This window comes from Portunus trituberculatus, chromosome 7 (genome assembly GCF_017591435.1).
Source record: "Portunus trituberculatus isolate SZX2019 chromosome 7, ASM1759143v1, whole genome shotgun sequence".
Taxonomy (NCBI): Eukaryota; Metazoa; Arthropoda; class Malacostraca; order Decapoda; family Portunidae; genus Portunus; species Portunus trituberculatus.
This window is the reverse complement of record NC_059261.1, coordinates 4,341,544-4,346,543: the sequence shown is the minus strand read 5'-3', so window position 1 is coordinate 4,346,543 and position 5,000 is coordinate 4,341,544. Positions and strand designations below refer to the sequence as shown.

At 39.2% G+C, this 5,000-nt stretch overlaps 1 protein-coding gene across 2 annotated transcripts in view; it reads left to right on the top strand.

Moving 5' to 3' along the window:
- Nucleotides 1-5,000, top strand: part of LOC123498556 — a 22,543-nt gene that overhangs the window by 4,224 nt on the left and 13,319 nt on the right. The window contains exon 2 of one of the 2 annotated variants that reach the window (XM_045245761.1): nt 1-1,393. This exon is cut by the window's left edge and continues 1,842 nt beyond it. The exons of the other annotated variant lie outside the window; for it this stretch is intronic. The gene's annotated coding sequence lies outside the window, so the exon portion shown is untranslated. Of the gene's footprint in view, nt 1,394-5,000 lie in introns of those variants that run through there. 2 annotated transcript variants of the gene reach the window in all.

Sequence of the window (5,000 nt, the reverse complement as noted above, 5' to 3'; positions counted from 1 at the left end):
CGACACTCCTATTTTACGAACAACACTCCTATTTTACGAACGACACTCCTATTTTACGAACGAACGACACTCATTTTACGAACAATACTCCTATTTTACGAACGACACTCCTATTTTAAGTGTACGATATTCACGATACGATACTGTGATTCCAAAATGCACTCGCTAAATGTATAATTCTTCCTTTTTAATTGTTGATGCTATAAAAGTTAAGAAAAAGAAAAAAATAGGAAGAAAAAATGAGGATGTTTTGGTGTAAATATTGTTATGTTAATTGTACGAGATTCAGAGTACGATAGTTTTGTTATTTTGTACGACACTTTACTTCATCACTTGTACCATTGCAATATATATATACACTCTTTTTAATTTGCATCAAAGCAGTTCTTCTTTCATTTATTTACTTGCACCAAAGAGAAAAAAAAGATGACAAGATTTCTGACGATTAATTAAAAGAAAGAAAGAATGAAAGAAAACGGAGAATCAAAGGGCTGACTAGTGGAAAGTAATGACAGCACACATTTTAAACATTTATTTCATTAATGGTCAGGAAAATTATGACAAAAAATGCAGAATGAAATAAAACAAACAAACAAGATGACTACGAGGATTAAAAAAAAAAAAAAAAATACAGGATCAAATAAAAACAAAGACTACGAAAAATTATGAAAGGAAAAAAAAACCTAATAATAATAATAATAAAAAAACAGGTTAAAATTTCAAAACAAACGCTTTCAAGTAACGACCACCCGTTTTCTACACGAAGAGAACGTTTAGGGATCACTTCATTAAAATGTTTCTTTTTCTGACGGGCGAAACAAAAGGAAAATAATGGATACAATTTAACTTCATTTCAAAATATATCGTTTTTACCTTTTTTTATCATTATTATCGCACGTTTGTTGAGAATATGACGATTGTTTTGCTGTGTGTGTGTGTGTGTGTGTGTGTGTGTGTGTGTGTGTGTGTGTGTGTGTGTGTGTGTGTGTGTGTGATGGTTTGTCATTTGCTTTCACTGTACATACAATTATCTTATTCATAAATCTATATAAAGAAATACTATATATGAATGAAATGAATAAATGAATCAAACAAAAAAACAAACAAACACACAAATATGTATAATGGATTCCGGAATTGTGTTTTTCTCATTCACAAACAACAAAAACAACAAAAAACGAAACAAATTGAATAAAAGTTGTAATATTTGACTTTTATCACATTTTTCGTTCAGGAAGGAAGAAAAACACAAACTCGGAATCTTCAGACTAATAATAATAATAATAATAATAATAAGTCTTGCAAATTTTTCTATTCACCATTCATTAATTATCATACAAGTCTCGCTTTATTCACAAAATAATAATAATAATAAAAAAAAAATCACATAATATTACAGTCTTTCATTCGTCCTTGAGTGCCTTCCACACGAGGGGGGGGATGGACGGCAGGCAGACACTCTTACCAATGTTGTGGTGTGGGTGGATCACGAGTGTAGATGATGTCAAACACGAGAAAACCACGGGCAAACCAGTGAAGTGCCCGTGCCTGTTGTTGAGCCACTGGACGGGCGCCTGACTAGGGACCATGTTGCCAGACACAGCACGCTACAAGTCAACACTGTGCCCTCCGTGGGTATTTTGATCAACTGTAGACTAGATGGAGTGAAATCATATCTGTACAGACGGTCATGGATTAGTGGACAAGGGAAACAACCTGGCATTTAATAGATTTGTATAGAGAGGAACTGTGTCTGTTAATGTGAAGACTGTGGAATATAGAAACAGAGACAGAAAAGCCACAGCACTAGAAACAGAGACAGAAAGGCCACAGCACTAGAAACAGAGACAGAAAGGCCACAGCACTAGAAACAGAGACAGAAAGGCCACAGCACTAGAAACAGAGACAGAAAGGCCACAGCACTAGAAACAGAGACAGAAAGGCCACAGCACTAGGCCACAACACTAGAAACAGAGACAGAAAGGCCACAGCACTAGAAACAGAGACAGAAAGGCCACAGCACTAGAAACAGAGACAGAAAGGCCACAGCACTAGAAACAGAGACAGAAAGGCCACAGCACTAGAAACAGAGACAGAAAGGCCACAGCACTAGAAACAGAGACAGAAAGGCCACAGCACTAGAAACAGAGACAGAAAGGCCATAGCACTAGAAACAGAGACAGAAAGGCCACAGCACTAGAAACAGAGACAGAAAGGCCACAGCACTGCAGAACACATGAACAGCGGTGGGTGGTCATTCTCTGGTGAAGATGTGAGAAAGGAGATCGATCCACAGCAACACCAGCATCGATGAGAATGGGGCGATTCTTCCGTCCATTGTTGTCATGCCTAACAAAAAGTTTAACTGACTAACAGATGTTGCCGACACAGCATTCACTGCACTTTTCTCTCTGCCCGGCGTCTGGCCCAAGTCATACGTTCGCCTGCCTGTGCCTACTGCCTACCTTAATTGGACCGTTTGATCTCGTAACACTGTTTCAAAATGAGAGAATTACGGCCAAATCAGAATGGTCGCCCTGCATTTGCCTCGCGTGTGGAAGAGCCTTAAAACCCCCGTTAAATTTCCATTTTTTTTTTTTCCAGCGTGGCTCTACATCCGTTTTCTTCAACGGAAGTTTCGAAGCGTTAACAAGATGGCGCTTAATTTTCGCCTTAAACCCTTGAGTACCATTGACGCATTTTCATAGTAATTCCGCTAACTATTTGGTGATATACAGTTTCAAAGATTTATGTGTGGGATTAAAATAGCGAAGACTGAGGCCATTAATCTTCTGACCTCCATAGATCCTTCCTCATGTCAATAAAATGGTCTAATCGCACACAAATCTCAAGGTAAACATGTGTCCCAGTACTGAAGGGGTTAAATGCTTTGTTCTCTCACCAAGACTGAAGTCACTGAAGTCATTATTCACTTCCTCAGGACTTTTCTTCAACAGATATTATGGAATTATTGGAACAGTGGAACCACGCGCACTTTGGCGGCCAAGGGGGTCCCTAGGTGAACGGGTTCGAATCCTGGCCACGGTCCGAGTGTAGGAAGGGCTTTCACTCGAGGGTAACAGTTCCCCGACGGATGGACTTTCAGATAGGAGGCGCCTAAAGAATACCTCCTTAATCCCATAAATTCCCGTGGTAAGCCCGTATTGTATAAAGAAATATCAGTGGAGGCATGAAAACACCCTTCAAAACCATGACAACCTCCACTACAGCCTCTCAGCCTCTTCAGTGCTTTGGTGCGTTTTTCATATTGATTTTGCTTACTATTTACTGATTCTATACACCTTCAGATACTTATGTGGGGATGAAAACAGTTAAGACTCCTGCCATTAATCTACTGACCTCCATATAGACCGGTCCTACCTAATGTCAATAAAAAATCATCTAATCATACCCAAAACTAATGGTAAAAATGCGTCCCAGTACTGAAGGGCTGACATTATTACCACAACCATGAAAACACCCCTGAAAATCCAAACAACTTCACTAGAGACTGCTAAACTACAATAACATTCACTAGAGCCTCCTAAACCATTGTAAACCACAATAACATTCCTTAGAAACACCAATAACTTCCACTACAGCCTGCTAAATGACTGAAACACCAATAACTTCCACTACAGCCTGCTAAATGACTGAAAACACCAATAACTTCCACTACAGCTGCTAAATGACTAGAAACACCAATAACTTCCACTACAGCCTGCTAAATGACTAGAAACACCAATAACTTCCACTACAGAAACACCAATAACTTCCACTGCTAAATGACTAGAAACACCAATAACTTCCACTACAGCCTGCTAAATGACTAGAAACACCAATAACTTCCACTACAGCCTGCTAAATGACTAGAAACACCAATAACTTCCACTACACTGCTAAATGACTGAAGACACCAATAACTTCCACTACAGCCTGCTAAATGACTGAAACACCAATAACTTCCACTACAGCCTGCTACAATGCTAACTGACTGAAACACCAATAACTTCCACTACAGCCTGCTAAATGACTAGAAACACCAATAACTTCCACTACAGCCTGCTAAATGACTAGAAACACCAATAACTTCCACTACAGCCTGCTAAATGACTGAAACACCAATAACTTCCACTGAAAACACCAATAAGCACTGCTAAATGACTGAAACACCAATAACTTCCACTACAGCCCTAAATGACTAGAAACACCAATAACTTCCACTACAGCCTGCTAAATGACTGAAAACACCAATAACTTCCACTACAGCCTGCTAAAACTGAAAACACCAATAACTTCCACTACACTGACTGAAACACCAATAACTTCCACTACAGCCTGCTAAATGACTGAAACACAATAACTTCCACTACAGCCTGCTAAATGACTAGAAACAATAACTTCCACTACAGCCTGCTTACTGAAACACCAATAACTTCCACTACACCTGAATAACTTCCACTACAGCTGCTAAATGACTGAAAACACCAATAACTTCCACTACAGCCTGCTAAATGACTGAAACACCAATAACTTCCACTACAGCCTGCAGAAACACCAATAACTTCCACTACAGCCTGCTAAATGACTGAAAACACCAATAACTTCCACTACAGCCTGCTAAATGACTGAAACACCAATAACTTCCACTACAGCCTGCTAAATGACTATGAAACACCAATAACTTCCACTACAGCCTGCTGAATGAAACACCAATAACTTCCACTACAGCCTGCATGACTGAAAACACCAATAACTTCCACTGACTGAAACACCAATAACTTCCACTACAGCCTGCTTGACTGAAAACACCAATAACTTCCACTACAGCCTGCTAACTGACTAAACACCAATAACTTCCACTACAGCCTGCTAAATGACTGGAAACACCAATAACTTCCACTACAGCCTGACTAAATGACTAGAAACACCAATAACTTCCACTACAGCCTGCAATAAATGACTGAAACACCAATAACTTCCACTACAGCCTGCTAAAT